Source organism: Castor canadensis, chromosome 15 (genome assembly GCF_047511655.1).
Source record: "Castor canadensis chromosome 15, mCasCan1.hap1v2, whole genome shotgun sequence".
In the NCBI taxonomy this organism is placed as follows: domain Eukaryota; kingdom Metazoa; phylum Chordata; class Mammalia; order Rodentia; family Castoridae; genus Castor; species Castor canadensis.
Window position 1 is genome coordinate 7,071,554 of NC_133400.1, and position 23,183 is coordinate 7,094,736.

Sequence of the window (23,183 nt, forward strand, 5' to 3'; positions counted from 1 at the left end):
AGGGAAGAACAGCATGACTATCGGAGGTAGGTGACCCTTTAGTGAGGAAAATGCTTTGGAGTGACTGTGTGGTTGACAAAGATGAGTTCCTGCCTTGCTTTTTTTTTTTAATTTTATTATTCATATGTGCATACAAGGCTTGGGTCATTTCTCCCCCCTGCCCCCACCCCCTCCCTTACCACCCACTCCGCCCCCTCCCTCTCTCCCCCACCCCCTCAATACCCAGCAGAAACTATTTTACCCTTATTTCTAATTTTGTTGTAGAGAGTATCAGCAATAATAGGAAGGAACAAGGGTTTTTGCTGGTTGAGGTAAGGATAGCTATACAGGGCATTGACTCACATTGATTTCCTGTGCGTGGGTGTTACCTTCTAGGTTAATTCTTTTTGATCTAACCTTTTCTCTAATTCCTGGTCCCCTTCTCCTATTGGCCTCAGTTGCTTTTAAGGTATCTGCTTTAGTTTCTCTGCGTTAAGGGCAACAAATGCTAGCTAGTTTTTTAGGTGTCTTACCTATCCTCACCCCTCCCTTGTGTGCTCTCGCTTTTATCATGTGCTCAAAGTCCAATTCCATTGTAGTGTTTGCCCTTGATCTAATGTCCACATATGAGGGAGAACATACGATTTTTGGTCTTTTGGGCCACTGCCTTGCTTTTTTAATCCACCTCTAGGCAAAGCCTAGATTTGCCAGGGTGGGTGAGACGCTCAGCTGCTTCAAAGAAGAAAGAGAGGACTTTGAGTGTTTGAGAGCAGCTCAAGAATTAGGACTCAAGAGGTCCAGGGTATGAGAACAGAGCCTGAGGAATGTGACAGTAGACAGCCTGAGGGGAAATAGAGGCCATGGGAAGTTCAAGTGAGGGAGAAATTACGGGACAGTGTGTGACAATGATGCCTTTTAAATGTGGTGCTGCTCTGGCTAGGGAGAACTGACTTTGACCAAACCACTTCTTTTATCCCTAAAATCCTCAATAAAACTGTATATGAGCTGAAGGTTTGACTTAAGTGGTAGAGCGCCTGTCTTGTAAGCACAAAGCCCTGAGTTCAAAGTACCACCAACAGCAAGTTAACGACACCTAAGAATTTTGTGCTTGTATTTTGGGGTGAGATGGATGAATGCTGTCGCCTCCTAGAGTCTGTCCCCTGAAGGTCTTGGACTTGCTGCACTGCAGAGAGCATGTCTGCTGTGTCTCCCTGTAGTTCTGGGAGTGCCGGCTGCCGAACACAGCTCAAGCACTGCTGAAGAGGCTTCTTGCCAAAGGTGAAGAGTTGGAGATGCCAAGGAATTGCTGGAGTCATTTTTCTTGCCCAATCCTTATCATCTTCCATTAGTCAGGAGTACTAATGAGCAGTCACAGAGTGTCCAAATGACAGTATTTCACCTTTCCCTACCAAGGGTGTTTAAATGTAGCTGTAGAAAGAGTAACTTTTGTGCATTGCTGCTGTGCTCTGGATCCTAGCAACTCCTTTCACCCATCCTCCCCTCCTTTCTCTCGGCTTCCACTGGATCTTCAGCCAGCTGGTCCCCTTCATTGCTCACAACTTATTTTAAATGTTACCCCTTCTGAGAGACTGGAGTATTGATCCCTGACCTGTCTGCCAATCTGTAGTAGGTTTTTATTTAAAAAAAATTTTTTTATAGTACTGGGGCTTGAATTCAGGATCTCATACTTGCTGGGCAGGCGCTCTACCACTTGAGCCACTCCTCCAGCTCTATAGTAGTGGATTTTTACATAGTACTCATCACTACCTACGTTGGCTTGTCAACTTGCTTCCTTGGTTATTGTCTTTCTCCTACTACAATATAAACTTGATGAAGCTCTAGGGTCAATATTGTGTCCCCACTGTGCCCTGTGCATATAGGTTCCCAATAAATATGTATATGATAAATGAATAATTGAAGAAATGAGTAAGTGAAAGTGTTCTTTATAACATACAAATGTAGTGGTCTTTGTAAGATCTCATCCAAACCAATGTCCCTGCTGGATTCCTACCACACTCAGAATATCATTGTTTACTTTTCCATGCATCCAAGGCCCTCCCTAACGAGGTGCAGGACTACCCAAGTCTGTCTCCTACTACTCTTCACCCTGCTCCAACCGGGCTGTCTTTTCTCGTCTCTGAACATGCTCAGCTTATTCCTCGTGGTCAAGAGCACGGGCTGTGGATTTGGCTGAATTGCATTTGAATCCCTGCTTTTTCCATTGCTGGCAATGTAATGTTAGACAAGTTCCTTCCATTGTCTCAGCCTCATTTCCCTCACCTGTAAAATAGGAGCAATGATAACACCCACCTCACAGGAGGTAATCCCATGAGGCAACCCCTGCAAGGAATTAAGGGATGTCAGCATTATGAACAGAGGGTCACTTGGGTCAGGGATGTAGGATTCAGTTCAGAGTCAAGAGCAGGACTAGAGCAAGTAGGAGGAAGGGGTGTGGAGGATCAAAGATTGAGTTGTGTGTTGCATCCACACCAAGGGTACGAGGAGATGGAACAGCTGTAGAAGGAAGGCATACAGAGAGAGTGGGAGTGGACCAGAGCCATGGTTCAGGAGCCACAAGCAGCATGTGAACTACAGAAGATGAGGTCAGAGATACAGGGCGGGGCAGAGTTGGAAGGCCCTGGAATGTCATTCTAGGAGCTTGGGATTTTCTCCTACATTCCATCCTAACTATTTACAGTCACAGGTCCATGTAGGGGTTGAACCTTGTGTCTCCCTGAAATTCATGTCTATCCAGAATCTCAGAACATGACTTCATTTGGAAGTAGGAGATTTGCAGATATAATTAAGGATGGGCATAAGATCATATTGGATTAAGATAGTCCTTTAATCATATGAAAGTGTCTTTGTAAAAGACAGAAGAGGACACAGGACAGCACAGGGGAAAAGGCCATGTGGAGACAGAGGCAGAGATTGCAGTGATGCTGCCATGAGCCAAGGGATGCCAGAAGCTACTGGAGCCCAGAAGAAGCAAGGAAGGAGAGAATGTAGCGCTGGTAACACCTGATTCCAGACTTCTGACCCCAGGAACCTTGAGAGAATAAATTTCTGTTGTCCAAGTTTGTGGTAGTTTGTTATGGCTGCTTTAAGAAAGTAACATGATCTCTTGGAGAATCCAGTGAAATCTGTGAATCCTGTCTGCAGATAAAGACAAGGATGCACACACTATTTGGCTTCCAGTTTCAAGGAGATCATGAAGCTTGCCGATGGGTCCCAAGGTTAAGAGTTCTTCCCCTAGATAATGGGGCCTATTTACGTGGCCCAGTTGTTTAACTGACCCATTTGGATCTGAATTTCAGAACAGTGATTGTTGAAGCAACACAGAAATGCATAGAAACTAAGGGAGTTTCTAAATACTGAGAAAACAATCAACGTGTAATCACTTCCCTTTCAAACTTTTGTGAAATACTGCATTATTTTTTTCTGGAAACATTTAAATACAAAAGAAAATTAATAAGGTTACTTATTCGTGTCCCAGGCAGGATTTTTAATACAATAAAAAGGAACAATGAACTTTAATTCTTGCTCAAAAAGGATGGTATTGCTAGGAAAAGGAAGAACACCCAAGAGTAAATACCGCCTTGTGGATTTAGGCAGAGGTGGGGGAGACGAGATTGGGGGGATTGCATTTGTGACTTCTGGGGTCAGAGGTGAGGCTGCTTCTGAGGGTTCACTATCTGGGGTGAGGCAGGTGCCAGTGAAGTTGGTAGCCATGGTCTAGCAGCTCTAGCAAGAAGGAAGAGCAAAGCTAGTCCTAGAGTTACACAGAAGAAACAGCACATTGAATTATGCTCTGCTGCGGGGTGAATGTTTTTCCTCCCAATTTCCCCAAAGTCGTTGGTCAATGATATTTGTAGGAGGGTGCATTGGCAGGACCCTCATGAATGAATTAATCCATTCGCAGACTAATGGGAGTGACTTTGTTATAAAAGTGAGCTCTCTGACTTGCTTCTGTCTCACCATGTGATACCCTCTGCCATCTTTGGACTCTGTAGAGTCCCTACCATCAAGAAGGTGCTCATCAGAAGTGGCCCCTTGACCTTGGATCTCCCAGCCTCTAGAACCATGAACGGAAAATACTGTATTCTTTCTAAATGACCCAGCTGGTGGTTTTCAGTAATGGCAACAGAAACTAGACTCAGGCTCTCAGCTGCTGTCCATACATTTTGGGATGTCACCTTCCCTCCTGGCTCTACAGCAATGGCAACTCTGCCTTTATAAGACGGGACAGTATTCCAAGGGATACTTCAAATCTATTTGGATAAGTAACACATCCAAGCCTCAACTTCCCTAATAGAATAAAAAAGTTATTTTTGTTAGGATTAAATGAGACATCTGCATGCAGACAGCCTAATCAGTAGCCATCTGCACCATATGTCTTTTTTTGCTAATAGCATTCCAATTTATTCCAGGATGACAGAACCCCATCCAAGCCTGGAGACCTGTGACCTAGATCTGGGGAAGGAGATGAGAGGGACATTTATCAAACGGAGCTGATCTTACAAAAGACTAAGTCTCTCAAAGCTTTTGCTTTTTCCTCTCCATTTTGCCTTGAACATTGGGTGTGATATCTGGGGCTTCAGCAACCATATTGTAACTACAAAGACACCAGCCAGTCTGTGAATGATGGCTGAGTGGGCAGATGAAGAAGCCAGGGCGGCATCATTGAGAAGTTAGACCAAAGGCAGCAACCACTAACTTCTAGGCTTTTTGTTACAGAACATAAATAAGATCCATGCTGGGCACTGATGGCTCATGCCTGTCATCCTAGCTACCTGGGAGGCTGAGATTAAGAGGATCAGTTTGAGGCCAGCCTGGGCAAATAGTTTGAGAGATCCCACCTCCAAAATAACCAGAGTAAAATGGACTAGGGGTATGACTCAAGCAGTAGAGCACCCATTTTGAAAGTGCATAGTCTTGAGTTCAACCCCCCAAAAGGTAAATAATATCCAGTTCTTTATTACATGCAGACAGATGCAATCCTAACTAAATCCTGTTTTTATGGCAAGACATGGATTTGAACTCAGGCCTTCATGCTTGCCAAGCAGAAGCTCTACAGCTTGAGCCATACCTCCAATCCTAACCGAATCCTAAATGTGAAACAATATGTACTCATCCCACTTCTTGACAACAGTGAGACTCACTAAACACTAAGACCTTTCCCTTTGCTCTCTTTCTTCTGTTCAGGTGTAAGTTTTACTTTTCCTGTGTCATTTTCCTGAGGGCTCCATTTCTTTCTTTTGTGAACACTTTTATTATGTTCTTAATTTTATTCAGGAACATTGACCAAATATCACCTATCAACCAAACTTACCTCTCTCCAACACAGCCTAAAATCCAGAAAAAAGTAAAACAACTAGTGACAATTGTGCAGAAAATTAGACACGAGACACTTCCTAGTCAAGAGTAGAAAGCATCTTAGCAGAAAACACCAGATCTCACTTGTGATGTACAGACTCTGCTTTGAATATAATTTTTATTGAAACTTGGCTAAATGGTTTTCCCAGCCTACAGCAAACTTGAAAGTGGAATATCGTTGGCAGCTTGCTCAAAGCAAGACCGTGATAGCAGCATAGGAGGGAAACTATAAAAAGCAAACATATGAAGTGAACATTGTTGTGGCTCTGTCCTTTACTGGACCTTCAGGCACCTGTCCACGTAAGACCCCCGAGGGGACCCATATACCATAGCAGAGTGTCATAGTTAGCCTTCATGACCACCCAGAGATGACTAGAACTGGTGATTCTATGTTCTATATATTCTGTCTATGGAAAAGAAATATTTTAGCTCCTCCTGAAAGAGTTTCATAAAAAATGTTAAAGCTTTTGCTTGAAAACTGTAAGTTTCCTATGTCTGGAACATTTCACTTTAAATATTTGGATAAACATGTTATTTTCTGCCTAGACATTTCTCATGCTTAGAGATTGCCTTCCTAGTGTCTTCTTAATTCTTGTCTTTGCTAACACTCCCTACAGAGCTGACCCATAACAGACATGAAGCAAACGTCTACTGATATCATTACCTTTACTTGGAAACGCCATTGAACATTGTAACTTATTTAATCTTTCAGCTTTTATAATTTTGGGAGTTTATGTCACATTTAGAATTCAGCTGGGGGCTGAGGATGTAGCTCAGTGGTAGAGTGCTTGCCTAGCATGCACAAGATGCTGGCTTTGATCCCCAGAACCAGAATAAAAAAAGAAAAAATTCAACGACACCACCAAGCCAACAGCAGATGCTCTGGTTGGGTGTGTGATCTCAGCAGCCCTTGAGTATTTGTCCAGGAGGGAAATAAGCACACTTTTAGAGCCTCATGTTAGAAAGTGTGAGCTGGGATAATGATCCCTAAGGAAGATGCTGCTACAGTCCAACACTGATGCATTTTCAATTTGAAATTCCAACATGGTGCCTTTCCCATAGCAGGGGGCGCAGAGGCCCTCCTTCACTCCTCTAGAGAGAATGAGATGGTGTTGGGCTCCGAGGCTGATTCCATAGTTGGACTACTGTGACTAGTGCTGGCAAACTTGAATGTTGACTTAACTCCTTCCGATATGTGGAATAGCAGGGTCATAAGATAGTTCTTTTTTTAGTTTTTAGTGGAACCTTCATGTAGATTTCCATTTGCACTAATTTACATTCCGGTCAGCAGTATGTAAGCTCCCTTCCCCCCATCACCAGCATTTGTTGTTGTTTCTTTTCTTGATGACAGCCATCTTGACTGGGGTGAGTTGGAATTCAGTGTTGCTTTGATTTGCATTTCCTTTACAGCTAGGATGTTGAACACTTCTTCATGCATTTATTGGACATTTGTACTTCTGAGAACTGTCTGTTCAGGTGATTTGCCCATTTATTAATTGGATTCTTTATTCTTTTGGTGTTTAATTTTTTGAACTCTTTGTATATTCTGGATATTAATCCTTTGATGAGTAGCTGGTGAAGATTTTCTCCCATTTTCTGAGTTGTCTCTTCATTCTGGTAACTGTTTCCTTTGAAGCTTTTTAAATTATGCATACCCTGTCAATTCTTAGTATTATTTCCTGGACAAGTGGAATACTATCCAGAATATAGTTGCCATAATAGAGGAGGTAAATTTGATCAAAATCCATTAATGCATGTATGGAATTATCACAACAAACTCCTTTAATTTAATTTAATTCTAATTAGCACACACTAATATAAAAATGAGAAAAAAGTAAAATAAATAAAAAAAGTGGTTACCCATGCCCATAGTAGTTTCAGAGTTTTAGGTCTTACATTAAGACCTTTGATTCATGTTGAATTGATTTTTTACAGGGTGAGAGACATGGGTCTTGCTTCAGTCTTCTACATGTAGACATTCAGTTTTCTTAACACCATTTGTTAAAGGGTCTGTCTTCTCTCCAGTGTATGTGTTTGGTTCCTTTGTCAAAAATCAGAAGGCTATAGCTGTGTGTATTAATTTCCAAATTCCCTATTCCATCTCATCGGTCTATATATTGGTCTTTGTGCCAGTACCACACTGTTTTTGTTACTATGGCTCTGTAGTGTGATTTGAAGTCAATTATTGTGATATCTCTAGCACTGCTCATTTTACTCAGAGGTTGCTTTTGCTCTTCAGGGTCTTTTATATTTCCATATAAATTTTAAGCTTGATCTTTCTATTTCTGTGAAGAATGACATCAGAATCTTTATGGGAATTGGATTGAATCTGTAGATTACTTTCAGTATATAGCTATTTTCACAATGTTAAGTCTGTGCACATGGGAGGTGTTTCCATCTTCTGATGTCTTCTTCAATTCCTTCAGTGCTTTATAGCTTTTATTGGCGAGGTCTTTCACATCCTTAATTAAATTTGTTCCTAGGTATTTTTTTGAAGCTATTGGTAATGGGATTGCTTTCCTGATTTATTTCTCAGTCTGTTTGTTATTGGTGTGTAAAAAAATCTATTGACTTTTATATGTTGATTTTGTATCCTGCTACTTTGCCAAAAGTGTTTATCACATGTAAGAGGTTTTTGGTGGAGTCTTTAGGGTCTTTTTTATTATTATTATCATATTATTGTTGTATTGGGCAACATTGTGACATTTACAAAAACATTTACAGTAGATCTTAGTTAAATTCACCCCATCCATGGCTCTCCTTTATCTCCTCTACCCAATTCTTAGAATAGTTTCAGCAGGTCTCATTTTTCCATTTTCATACATGAGCATGTAATATTTCCATCACATTCACCCTCCCACACCCTTTCCTTATAGCCTCCCTTTGGGGTCTTTTAAATATAGGATCATATCATTTGCAAATAGGGAAAATTTGGCTCCTTTCTTTCTTATTTGTATTCCTTTTATTTCTTTCTTCTGCCTTATTGTTCTGGATAGGAATTCAAGCACCACATTGAATAGGAGAGGGGACAGTGGATATCCTTGTCTTGTTCCTGACTTTAGAGGAAACAGTTTCATTTTCCCCCATTTAGTATGATGTTGGCCGTAGGTTTGTCATATGTAGACTTTATTTTTCTGAGGTATGTTCATTCTATTCCTAGTTTCTTTGGGGTTTTTTTTTTCATGAAAGGATGTTGAATTTTGTCAAAGGCTTGTTCTATATCTATTGAGATCATGTGGCTTTTGCATTTGATTCTCTCTTTGTGCTGTATTACGTTTATTGATTTGTGTAGGTTCTTGCATTCATGAAATGCATCCAACTTGGTCATGGTGTATGATTGTTTCAATATGTTGTTGAACTTGTTTGCGAATATTTTATTGAGAATATTTGCATCTGTGTATAATTTTCTTTTTTTGTTGCAACTTTATCTGGTTTGGGTATCAGGGTAATTTTGATTTCATAGATGAGTTTGGTAGCATTCCTTCCCTGTCTATTTGATGGAATAGTTTGAGGAGCATTGAACACTGATATTAGTTCTTTAAAGGCCTGGAAGATTTTGGTAGTAACTCCATCTGGTCCTGGGCTTTTCTTTGTTGGGAGGCTATTACTTCTCATTGCTTGTTTTAGATCTGTTTAAATGTCGATACCCTTTTGTTTCAATTTTTATAGGTCTTGTCAGTCTGGAAATTTTCTCATTTTCTTCTAGATTTTCCACTTAATTATAAGTTTTCAAAGTATTCCCTAATGATCCTCATTGTATTTGTTGTGATATCCCCCTTTTCATCTCTAATATTATTCATTTGGTTCTTCTTCCTCCTTCTTTTGGTTAGTATGCCCAAGGGATTATCAATTTTGCTTATTTTCTCAAAGAATTGAATTTTTATTTCCTTGATTTAAAAATTTTTTGGCTCCATTTTATTATTTTCTGCCTTAATCTTTATTATTTCCTTCTATCTGCTGCTTTTGGGTTTGGTTCTTGTTTTTCTGACAGCTTGTGGTATATCATGAGGTTACTTATTTGAGATCTCTCTCTCTCTCTTTTTAATGTAGTTGCTAATAGCTATAAACTTTCTTCTTAGCACTGCCTTTGCTGTCCCAAAGGTTTTGGTAAGATGCATTTTCATTTTTGTTTTATTCCAGGAATTTTTCATTTTCCCCCTTATTTCTTCAATTATCAGCTGATCATTCAGTGGTGTATTGTTCAGTCTCCATGTGTTTGAATATTTTCTGTAGTTTGTTTTGCTACAAAATTTCTAGTTTTATTCCACTGTGGTCTGATAAAATATGGGTGGTTATTTCACATTTCTTGTATTTGTTAAGGCTTGTTTTATGTCCTAAAATATGATCTGTTTTGGAAAATTCCCTGAGCTGTTTAGAAGAATGTATACTTGTAGCTGTTGGATGAAACATTCTGTAGACGTCTCTCAAATTCATTTTGTCTACAATGTCATTTAACTCTGTAGTTTCTTTGTTAATGTTTTGTCTGGATGACCTATCTATTGATGAGAGTGGGGCATTAAAGCCACCCACTTTGATTGTGTCAGGTCGATCTGTGCTTTTATGTCCAGTAGTGTTTGTTTTATGAAATTGGGTGTGTTGACATTGGTGTGTATATGTTTTTAACTGTTATTTCCTCTTGATGGGTTATTCTCTTTATCAATATTTAATGGCCTTCTTTGTCTCTTTTGACTAATTTTGGTGTGAAGTCTGTTTTGTCAGAAATGAATATAGAGGAGGAGATTCCAAGATGGCAGCTAGAGGGAGGAAGCAGAAAGCGAGCCTCCTATAGTGAGATCTTGGAGAGACTCTGGAGACACACCTTGCAGGCAAAACCACTGAGAAGAGGCAAAACTTTGATCCCTCCACACATCCAGCTGGCGCAGAGAATCTCCACTTCATGTTAAATGGAGAAACCAGGAGGGCCCCCGGGCCACCAGTCGCCCGCACCCAGACGGCTCAGGAAGATGTGGACAAGGTGAGCTTAGCGGTACCACGGTACTCCCGCAGACAACCCTGGGCCAGAGCAGCATAGCCCCCTGGACAGACTGACCTCCACCCGGGGAAAAAAGAGAAACTGAGTAATAAACAATAAGAACAATAAAGACACGTGGGAAAGAGGGTGGGGTGCAGTGAGTGCTGAAGAGGGGGGAAGGGAATCTTTCCCAGAACTGTAAATAAACAAGCTGGGCTGGGCCAGAGAGGCTCCGGTGGGAGCAGGGACATGCGCCCAGCAACCAGGAGTGGGAAAGCTTGTGAGAGTGGCGGAGGGAGGAAAACTCCACAGGAGAGGGGGGAAGACCCACTTCCCATGTGAGCTGTAAACAAACATGCAGGCCTGAGAAAGCAGGTGCAGTGTCACCTTTCCCAGTGTGCTTGAAAGTGGAAAGCTTGTAGCAGAGGCTCCCGCATAGGAGAACTCTGAGTAAACGAAGCCTGCAGGTCCAGGTGAGTGTTAAGCTCACCCCAGAGATCTGCATAAGTAATGCCTCCAGCAACAGCAGGCTGACAGCAGCGGGCAGGCAAGCCACAGCTGCAGATACCATTCTCAGAACTGTCTCCAGACTCTTCTCTCTCCCTACCTTTGATGACAAAACAACCGAACTACACCTGCATGCTGAAAAACTTACTGAAACTTTATTGCATTTGAACTTGGGACAATTTGTGGGGGTTTTTTTTTGTGTGCAGTTTTGTTTTACTTTATGTGTCCCCTTTGATGAGACAACTACAGAACAACATCTGAGGCACCATCTCCAGAATTGGGGACTGAGACAGACACCAAAATTATTAAGACTGAAACTTCAATGCATTTGAACTTGGAGGGTTTTATTTTTTAATTTTCTATTTTTCATTTTGTTTTATTATATATATATATATATTTCTTTCATGTACTTACTTTTTATTTTTATTCTTATCTTTATTCTTTTTATTTTTTATTTTCAATCCTCTCTCTGTCTCACTAATGCCTGTTCAACTTACTGTCGATTAGTATGCCAGCGCTCCCTGTTTATACCATTGAAACTTTTTGTTTGAGTCCTTGTTTTGTTTATTCCTACTTGTCTGTGTATTTGTTTTCCCCTTTTCTTTAACTTCTTGCTTTCCATCTCATCTCACCCTTCCATTCTAAATATTACCATTGTTATTATTACAAGCTAGAAAATACTTAATTGCACAAAGTACAGGGACAGTAACAACACCAAGGACAATGACGGGAAGATAGAAAAAACAGGGAAACCAGTTTCCCCACAGCAAAAAAATAGTACAGTAACCAGAGGGAAATGAAGAAAACAGATACTAAGATTCAGACTCAAACAAAATGAAGATAAACTATGCCAAAGAACCCAATGAAGCCCACAAGAATAATCTAAAAGAAGAAATACTACAGGTACTCAATGAGAATTTTATAGAGATGATACTGGATAGGGTCAACCAAAATGTACAGGAGACACTCAAGAAAATCCAAGACAACAAAAATAGAGAATTTGAAAAAGCAAAAGAAGAAATAAAGGAAACCATAGAAGCACTGTATAACACCAAAGTGAAACAGAGAACATGATTAATAAAGAGATAAGTGAACTCAGGACAAAAATAGACAACATTAAAGAGGAAATGACCCAGGATATGGAAAACCTCAAAAAAAGAATGAAACAGAACTGCAAAACAAAATGGAAGGTCAATCCACCAGAATAGAACAAACAGAAGACAGAATCTCAGAACTTGAAGATGAAATGGTAATTAAAGGAAAAACCAAAGAACTATTAATTAAACAACTCAAGACCTGTGGAAAAAAAATGCAAGAACTCACCAACTCCATCAAAAAACCAAACTTGAGAATCATGGGCATCGAAGAAGGAGAAGCGGTGCAAGCGAAGGGAATGTGTAATATATTCAACAAAATAATAATGGAAATTTTCCCAAATCTAGAGAAAGATATTCCCATACAGATGCAGGAGGCCTACAGGAAACCAAACAGACCAGATCAAAATAGAAATACCCCGTGGCATATCATCATTAAAATAACAAGTTCAGAAACTAGGGAAAGAATATTGAAGGCTGTAAGATAGAAAAAACAAGTAACATACAAAGGTAAACCCATCAAAATCACAGCAGACTTTTCAACAGAAACATTAAAAGCAAGAAGAGCATGGGGTGAGATCTTCCGGGCACTGAATGAAAATAACTTCAACCCAAGGATACTCTACCCAGCAAAACTATCACTCAAAATAGATGGAGCAATAAAAGTCTTCCATGATAAGCAGAAACTAAAACAATACGTGACCACAAAGCCACCACTACAAAAGATTCTTCAAGGGATTCTGCACACAGAAAATGAAACCCGACTTAACCATGAAAAGACAGGCAGCACCAAACCACAGGAAAAGAAAAAGCAAGAAAGTAGAGAGCAACCTCAACTTAGGTACACACAATCAAACCTTTAAACAACTAAGACAGCTAAATGACAGGAATTACCACATACCTATCAGTCCTAACACTTAATGTTAACGGACTTAATTCACCCATCAAAGGGCACCGCTTGACAAAATGGATTAAAAAGGAAGATCCAACAATTTGTTGCTCACAGGAGACCCAACTCACCGACAGAAATGAGCATAGGCTAAGGATGAAAGGCTGGAAGAAGATTTACCAGGCCAATGGCCCCCCAAAACAGGCAGGAGTAGCAATACTTATCTCTGACAAAGTAGACCTCAAACCTACATTGATCAAATGAGATAAAGAAGGACATTCCATACTAATAAAAGGGGAAATAGACCAAAAGGAAATAATAATCATCAACCTGTATGCACCCAATGTCAACGCACCCAATTTCATCAAACATACCCTGAAAGACCTAAAAGCATATATTAACGCCAACACAGTGGTTGTGGGAGACTTTAGCACCCCATTCTCATCAATAGATAGGTCATCCAAACAAAAAATCAATAAAGAAATCCAGGATCTAAAATATACAATGGATCAAATGACTTAGTTGATGTCTACAGAACATTTCATCCAACTTCTACACAATATACATTCTTCTCAGCAGCCCATGGAACCTTCTCCAAAATAGATCATATCCTAGGGCACAAAGCAAGGCTCAGCAAATATAAGAAAATAAAAATTATACCATGCATACTATCTGATCACAATGCAGTAAAAGTAGAACTCAACAATGAAAGTAAAGACAAAAAAACATGCAAACAGCTGGAAACTAAATAACTCATTATTTAATGAACAATGGATCATCGATGAAATAAAAGAGGAAATTAAAAAGTTCCTGGAAGTCAATGAAAATGAAAACACAACCTACCGGAACCTATGGGACACAGCAAAGGCAGTCCTGAGAGGAAAGTTTATAGCCATGAGTGAATATATTAAAAAGACTGAAAGATCCCAAATCAATGACCTAATGATACATCTCAAACTCCTAGAAAAACAAGAACAAGCAAATCCCAAAACAAATAGAAGGAGAGAAATAATAAAAATAAGAGCTGAAATCAACGAAATAGAAACCAAAAAAACCATACAAAGAATTAATGAAACAAAAAGTTGGTTCTTTGAAAAAATAAACAAGATCGATAGACCCCTGGCAAACCTGACTAAAATGAGGAGAGAAAAAACCCAAATTAGTAGAATCAGGAATGCAAAAGGGGAGATAACAACAAATACCATGGAAGTCCAGGAAATCATCAGAGACTACTTTGAGAACCTATATTCAAATAAATTTGAAAATCTAAAAGAAATGGACAGATTTCTAGATACATATGATCATCCAAAACTGAACCAAGAGGAAATTAATCACCTGAATAGATCTATAACACAAAATGAAATTGAAGCAGCAATTAAGAGTCTCCCCAAAAAGTCCAGGACCTGATGGATTCTCTGCTGAATTCTATCAGACCTTTAAGAAGAACTAGTACCAATCCTCCTTAAACTGTTCCATGAAATAGAAAGGGAAGGAATACTGCCTAACACATTTTATGAAGCCAGTATTACACTTATTCCCAAATCAGGCAAAGACACCTCCAAAAAGGAGAAATATAAGCCAATCTCCTTACTGAACATTGATGCAAAAATCCTCAACAAAATAATGGCAAACCGAATTCAACAACACATCAAAAAGATGATTCACCATGACCAAGTAGGCTTAATCCCAGGAATGCAGGGGTGTTCAACATACAAAAATCAATAAATGTAATAAACCACATTAACAGAAGCAAAGACAAAACCACTTGATCATCTCAATAGATGCAGAAAAAGCCTTTGATAAGATCCAACACCATTTCATGATAAAAGCTCTAAGAAAACTAGGAATAGAAGGAAAGTACTTCAACATTATAAAAGCTATATATGACAAACCTACAGCCAGCATTTTACTTAATGGAGAAAAACTGAAAGCATTCCCTTTAAAACCAGGAACTAGACAAGGATGCCCACTAGCTCCACTCCTATTCAACATAGTACTGGAATTCCTAGCCAGAGCAATTAGGCAAGAAGGAATAAAAGGAATACAAATAGGTAAAGAAACTGTCAAAATATCCCTATTTGCAGATGACATGATCCTATACCTTAAAGACCCAAAAAAACTCTACTCAGAAGCTTCTAGACATCATCAATAGCTACAGCAAGGTAGCAGGATATAAAATCAACATAGAAAAATCATTAACATTTCTATACACTAAAAATGAACAAACTGAGAAAGAATATATGAAAACAATTCCATTTACAATAGCCTCAAAAAAAATCAAATACCTAGGTGTAAACCTAACAAAAGATGTGAAAGACCTCTACAAGGAAAACTAATCTTCTGAAGAAAGAGATTGAGGAAGACTATAGAAAGTGGAGAGATCTCCCATGCTCATGGATTGATAGAATCAACATAGTAAAAATGTCAATACTCCCAAAAGTAATCTACATCTTTAATGCAATTCCCACCAAAATTCCAATGACATTCATTAAAGAGATTGAAAAAGCTACCGTTAAATTTATATGGAAACACAAGAGGCCACGAATAGCCAAGGCAATACTCAGTCAAAAGAACAATGCAGGAGGTATCACAATACCTAACTTCAAACTATATTACAAAGCAATAACGATAAAAACAGCATGGTACTGGCACAAAAACAGACATGAAGACCAGTGGAACAGAATAGAGGACCCGGATATGAAGCCACACAACTATAACCAACTTGTCTTTGACAAAGGAGCTAAAAGTATATGATGGAGAAATAGCAGCCTCTTCAACAAAAACTGCTGGGAAAATTGGTTAGCAGTCTGCAAAAAACTGAAACTAGATCCATGTATATCACCCTATACCAAGATTAACTCAAAATGGATCAAGGATCTTAATATCAGACCACAAACTCTAAAGTCGATACAGGAAAGAGAGGAAATAGTCTGGAGTTAGTAGGTATAGGTAAGAACTTTCTCAACAAAACCCCAGCAGCACAGCAACTAAGAGATAGCATAGATAAATGGGACCTTATAAAACTAAAAAGCTTCTGTTCATCAAAAGAAATGTTCTCTAAACTGAAGAGAACACCCACAGAGTGGGAGAAAATATTTTCTAGCTACACATCAGACAAAGGACTGATAACCAGAATATATAGGGAACTTAAAAAACTAAATTCTCCCAAAACTAATGAACCAATAAGGAAATGGGCAAGTGAACTAAACAGAACTTTCTCAAAAGAAGAAATTCAAATGGCCAAAAATCACATGAAAAAATGCTCACCATCTCTAGCAATAAAGGAAATGCAAATTAAAACCACGCTAAGATTCCACCTCACCCCTGTTAGAATAGCCATCATCAGCAACACCACCAACAACAGGTGTTGGCGAGGATGCAGGGGAAAAAGGAACCCTCTTACACTGTTGGTGGGAATGTAAACTAGTACAACCACTCTGGAAAAAAATTTGAGGCTACTTAAAAAGCTAAACATTGATCTACCGTTTGATCCAGCAATACCACTCTTGGGGATATACCCAAAAGACTGTGACACAGGTTACTCCAGAGGCACCTGCACACCCATGTTTATTGTGGCACTATTCACAATAGCCAAGTTATGAAAACAGCCAAGATGCCCCACCACTGACGAATGAATTAAGAAAATGTGGTATCTATACACAATGAAATTTTATGCAGCCATGAAGAACGAAATGTTATCATTCGCTGGTAAATGGATGGAATTGGAGAACATCATTCTGAACAAGGTTAGCCTGGTCCAAAAGACCAAAAATCGTATGTTCTCCCTCATATGTGGGCATTAGATCAAGAGCAAACATAACAAGGGGATTGGACTTTGAGCATGTGATAAAAGCGAGAGCACACAAGGGAGGGGTGAGGATAGGTAAGACACCTAAAAAATTAGCTAGCATTTGTTGCCCTTAATGCAGAGAAACTAAAGCAGATACCTTAAAAGCAACTGAGGCCAATAGGAAAAGGGGACCAGGAACTAGAGAAAAGGTTAGATCAAAAAGAATTAACCTAGAATTTAACACACATGGACAGGAAATTAATGTAAGTCAACTCCCTGTGTATCTATCCTTATCTCAACCAGCAAAAACTCTTGTTCCTTCCTATTATTGCTGATACTCTCTCTTCAACAAAATTAGAAATAAGGGCAAAATAGTTTCTGCTGGGTATTGAGAGGGTGGGGGGGGAGAGGGAGGGGGCAGAGTGGGTGGTTAAGGAAGGGGGTGGGGGCAGGGGGGAGAAATGACCCAAGCCTTGTATGTACATTTGATTAATAAATCAATAAAAAAAAAAGAAATTCTTCCTTTGACAAAGATGTGTTCTGTTCACTTGCCCAATTCTTCACTGGGTAATTGACTCTCTGACAGTTTAGTTTTTTGAGCTCCCTGTAAATTCTGGTTATTAATCTCTCGTGAGCTGAATAGGTGACAAAGATTTTCTTCCATTCTTTGGGCTCCCTCTTCAGTCTGCTGAGCATTCCCTTTTTAGTTTCATGTAACACTATTTCTCAATCCTTTCTCTCAATAGCTGATCCATTGGAATTCTATTTAAGCATTAAGGTTTGTATTAATCATTGAAAACCAGACAGGAATAAAAGAGAATGATGGAGAAGATGAATTCAATTATTATATGTTGTAAGAACTTTGGTAGATGTCATAATGTATCCTTAGCATAATAATAAAAAACTAAATTAAAGAAAAACCAAAAAAAAAAAAAAAGAAATGAATATAGATACTTCTCCTTGCTTTTGGGACCTGTTTGCTTGAAAAGTCCTTTTCCATACTTACTCTAAGCCAATGTTTTTCTTTGCCAGTGAGGTATACTTCTGGTAGGCAACAAGTGATCAGTTCTTGTTTTTTAATCCAACCTGTCCATCTATGTCATATGTATTTCCTGTCATTTGTTGTTTCTGTGATGCTTGCTTCTTTTCTAATCCTCATTTGCTTATCAATTTGTCTACTGGGATTTATTCTTTCCTTATTTTCCTGGTTGCATTTATCTTCCCCCTTCTAGATATAAGATTATTTTAAGTATCTTCTGCAGTGCTGGTTTAGTGGTCATGAATTCCTTAAGTTTTTGTTTATTCTGGAAGGTTTTTATTTCTCCTTCAACTATGAAGAACAGCATTGCTGGATTTAGTAATCTAGGTTGACAGCTCTTTCAGGGCTTGAAATACATCATTCCATGCTCTAATTGCTTTTAGAGTTTTTGTTGAGAAATCTGCAGTTTTTCTGATGGGTTTGATTTTATATGTGACTTCTCACTTCTCTCTTGAAGCTTTCAATTTTCTTTCCTTGTTCTACATATTTAGTGTTTTAACTATAATATGTCTGGGGAAGTTTTTTTTTATCTTGTCTGTTTGGTATCCTAAAAGTTTCCTGTAGTTGGATAATCCACTCTTTCTCAAGACTGAGGATTTTTCTGCTGTTATTTTATTGAATATGTTTTCTCTGTTTTTAGCCTGTACCTCTTCTCCTTCTTTTACCCATGAGCCTCCTTCCCCCTGATTCCTGAATAGCTGCTATTATAGGTGTGTGCCAACTTGCCCAGCTGTAAATGGTTTTCCTTTATTAAAAAATCATGTATGTCTTTTTTATATAGTCATCCTTAATATCTATATAGTATTCCATTGTATAAAAAGATCATAATTTACATAAAAATTAAAATTTTACTGGATTTTTGCCTGTTATAAATGATGCTTAGTTCTGTATACATTTTGACAATATGTCCTGTTATTCTGAAAAATAAATTCGGTGAAAACCCCATGCAGCACAGCCAGCAAGGCATGTCCCACCCTGGGAAAAAAGCCCCCTGGTTGCTTCTCTCTCTCTCTTTTTTTTCTCCCAATAAGCAGAAGACAGAGCATCAATCAGAATCAAACTCTGCAACATCCTGGACCCCTAACCTGTGGAAAGCCTCCCCACCTCATGCTATTTCTTCCTGCCAGCCAGTTCCAAAGCTGCTTGCATGAATCTGTAGAACAAAGAGGTGAGCATCACACACCACACCCAACTCCCCTACCCAGCCCCTGGACAGACTGACCCCCCCACTCAACAAAACTAGAAAGTGTAAACAGCAAGCTGTACTCTAACACCAACAGTGGAGGTGGGGGTGGAACACTGGAACCTTCCCTGGAGACCTGTGGAGCAAGGAGCTTAACGGTCAGTGCCGAACTCTGAATGAATGAATACAGGAAAAGCAACAAAGGCTGAGAGTGGCAGCAGGGTGACAAGCCAACCTCCCAAAGTGGGCCAGGTGGTAGATCCCAGATCTGATCTTGTGGGACAGAGGGGAGTATTCAAAATTGAATTACCTCACCTTGCTGGGGGAGGAGCTGACCAAACAGAGTTGCAGCTGAAGGGCAATGTAGCTGCTGCCTGGTGAAAACAACAGCTCTGACCACCCTGCACAAACTGGCAGAGTACCTCAGCTCCCAACTGCAACTTGCCCTGTGGACAGAAGGAACCAAATACTACTCACAAGCCAGTTGCCTGATGAGACCATTTCAGAGCTTCTGCTTGAATGCCAATACCATGATTGGATGCCTAAGGAATAACTCCAAACTTTTACCAACAGACTGTTGTTCCTATACCTGTTTTTTTTTCTGTATTATTAACTTCACCATCACCATTTTCATATCCCTAATCTTACCCTCTTCAGTTTCCCTCTTTTTCCTGTGCTACAATCCATTGCTCTCCCAACTACTCTTTCTGCCCTTCTCATCCACTTTTCCCCCATCTTCACTTCACCTTCCCCTCCCACCCTACCACAACCTGTCACCACACTACTCCTCCCTCCTACACACTCACCACCCACTGACTAGCCTACTGTACCAAGTGCACACAATCCCAGCCCCTCTAACCCCCAACACGAGCACCCTCCACTACAACAGAAATACACCTAAACATGAACAAGGGCCACAAACCCAGAAGTCCCTGTACCTGTTTCCCCACCCACCCACCCCTTTTTCTTTTTTTTTCCTTTTATTATTCATATGTGCATACAAAGCTTGGATCATTTCTCCCCCCTACCCCCACCCCTTCTCTTACCACCCACTCTGCCCCCTCCTTCTCCCCCCCAACCCCTCAATACCCAGCAGAAACTATTTTGCCCTTATTTCAAATTTTGTTGAAGAGAGAGTATAAGCAATAATAGGAAGGAACAAGAGTTTTTGCTGGTTGAGATAAGGATAGATATACAGGGCATTGACTCACTTTAATTTCCTATGTGTGTATGTTACCTTCTAGGTTAATTCTTTTTGATCTAACCTTTTCTCTAGTTCCTGTTTCCCTTTTCCTATTGGCCTCAGTTGCTTTTAAGGTATCTGCTTTAGTTTCTCTGCATTAAGGGCAACAAATGCTAGCTAATTTTTTAGGTGTCTTATGTATCTTCACCCCTCCCTTATGTGCTCTCACTTTTATCATGTGCTCAAAGTCCAATCCCCTTGTTGTGTTTGCCCTTGATCTAATGTCCACATATGAGGGAGAACATATGATTTTTGGCCTTTTGGGTCAGGCTAACCTCACTCAGAATGATGTTCTCCAATTCCATCCATTTACTGGTGAATTATAACATTTCGTACTTCTTCATGGCTGCATAAAATTCCATTGTGTATAAATACCACATTTTCTTAATCCATTCATCAGTGGTGGGGCATCTTGGCTGTTTCCATAACTTGGCTATTGTGAACAGTGCCGCAATAAACATGGGTGTGCAGGTGCCTCTGGAGTAACCTGTGTCACAGTCTTTTGGGTATATCCCCAAGAGTGGTATTGCTGGATAAAATGGTAGATCGATGTCTAGCTTTTTAAGTAGCCTCCAAATTTTTTTCCAGAGTGGTTGTACTAGTTTACATTCCCACTAACAGTGTAATAAGGTTCCTTTTTCCCCGCATCCTCGCCAACACCTGTTGTTGGTGGTGTTGCTGATGATGGCTATTCTAACAGGGGTGAGGTGGAATCTTAGCGTGGTTTTAATTTGCATTTCCTTTATTGCTAGAGATGGTGAGCATTTTTTCATGTGATTTTTGGCCATTTGAATTTCTTCTTTTGAGAAAGTTCTGTTTAGTTCACTTGCCCATTTCCTTATTGGTTCATTAGTTTTGGGAGAATTTAGTTTTTTAAGTTCCCTATATATTCTGGTTATCAGTCCTTTGTCTGATGTATAGTTGGCAAATATTTTCTCCCACTCTGTGGGTGTTCTCTTCAGTTTAGAGACCATTTCTTTTGATGAATAGAAGCTTTTTAGCTTTATGAGGTCCCATTTATCTATGCTATCTCTTAGTTGCTGTGCTGCTGGGGTTTTGTTGAGAAAGTTCTTACCTATACCTACTAACTCCAGAGTATTTCCTACTCTTTCCTGTATCAACTTTAGACTTTGGGGTCTGATATTAAGATCCTTGATCCATTTTGAGTTAATCTTGGTATAGGGTGATATACATGGATCTAGTTTCAGTTTTTTGCAGACTGCTAACCAGTTTTCCCAGCAGTTTTTGTTGAAGAGGCTGCTATTTCTCCATCGTATACTTTTAGCTCCTTTGTCAAAGACAAGTTGGTTATAGTTGTGTGACTTCATATCTGGGTCCTCTATTCTGTTCCACTGGTCTTCATGTCTGTTTTTGTGCCAGTACCATGCTGTTTTTATTGTTATTGCTTTGTAATATAGTTTGAAGTCAGGTATTGTGATACCTCCTGCATTGTTCTTTTGACTGAGTATTGCCTTGGCTATTCGTGGCCTCTTGTGTTTCCATATAAATTTAACAGTAGATTTTTCAATCTCTTTAATGAATGTCATTGGAATTTTGATGGGAATTGCATTAAACATGTAGATTACTTTTGGGAGTATCGACATTTTACTATGTTGATTCTACCAATCCATGAGCATGGGAGATCTCTCCACTTTCTATAGTCTTCCTCAATCTCTTTCTTCAGAAGTGTATAGTTTTCCTTGTAGAGGTCTTTCACATCTTTTGTTAGGTTTACACCTAGGTATTTGATTTTTTTTGAGGCTATTGTAAGTGGAATTATTTTCATACATTCTTTTTCAGTTTGCTCATTTTTAGTGTATAGAAATGCTAATGATTTTTCTATGTTGATTTTATATCCTGCTACTTTGCTGTAGCTATTGATTATGTCTAGAAGCTTCTGAGTAGAGTTTTTTGGGTCTTTAAGGTATAGGATCATGTCATCTGCAAATAGGGATATTTTGACAGTTTCTTTACCTATTTATACTCCTTTTATTCCTTCTTCTTGCCTAATTGCTCTGGCTAGGAATTCCAGTACTATGTTGAATAGGAGTGGAGATAGTGGGCATCCTTGTCTGGTTCCTGATTTTAGAGGGAATGGTTTCAGTTTTTCTCCATTAAGTATAATGCTGGCTGTAGGTTTGTCATGTATAGCTTTTATACCACCCCTTTTTCTGCCCTCACTTTTTAGTGCCATCTTTACCAATTACCCAAATTTCTAAATGTGGAAATTATCACCAAGAGGAGTTGAACAAAGATATGGACAACCTTCGAAAAAAGAATCAAACATTAATCCTGGAAATAAGTCCCTTTAGTCAAACAAAAAACCATGGTGGAGGTTCACTCCAGTGGACTAGAACAAGTGGAAGACAGAATCTCAGAGCTCAAAGATAAAACAGAAATTAAAGAAAAAAACAGAAGAACTCTTAGTCAAACAACTCAAGAGCTGTGAAAGGAATATGCAGTAACTCAGCAACTTCATCAAATATCAAATCTGAGAATCATGGGCATTGAAGAAGGAGAAGAGATGCAAACCAAAGGGATGCATAATATATTCAGTAAAATAATAACAAACAATTACCCAAATCTTGAGAAAGTGTTGCCCATTCAGGTATAGGAAGCCTCCAGGACACCAAACAGACTTGATCAAAATAGAACCTATCCCTGGCATATTATCACTAAAACAATAAGCACAGAGAACAGAGTAAGAATATTGATGACTGTAAGAGAGAAAAAACAAATAACATATAAAGGTAAACCCACCAAAACAACAGCAGATATCTCAATGGAAACCTTAAAAGCATGAAGGGTATGGAGTGAGGTATATCCAGACTGAATGAAAATAATTTCAGCCCTAGGACACTCTACCCAGCAAAACTATCATTCAAAATTGACAGAGCAATAAAAATCTTCCATGATAAACAGAAACTAAAACAATATATGACCACCAAGCCACCTACAGAATATTCAATAAGGAATTCTGCACACAGAAGATGAAAGCAAACAAAACCATGAGAGGATGGGATCTATCAAACCACAGGAGAAGAAAAGACAAATAATCAGAGAGTAGCATTGTTTCAGCTGCACAGAATCAATTCCTTAAACAACAAAAAC

At 39.2% G+C, this 23,183-nt stretch overlaps 1 long non-coding RNA gene across 1 annotated transcript in view; it reads left to right on the forward strand.

The window, feature by feature from the left end:
* The window catches only part of LOC141417182 (uncharacterized), a 44,978-nt gene extending 26,204 nt beyond the window's left edge, over window positions 1-18,774 (forward strand). The window contains exon 3 of the long non-coding RNA XR_012441769.1: window positions 18,681-18,774. This is a non-coding gene — a long non-coding RNA (uncharacterized lncRNA). The remainder of the gene's footprint in view (window positions 1-18,680) is intronic.
* The last annotated feature ends 4,409 nt before the right edge of the window (window positions 18,775-23,183 follow it).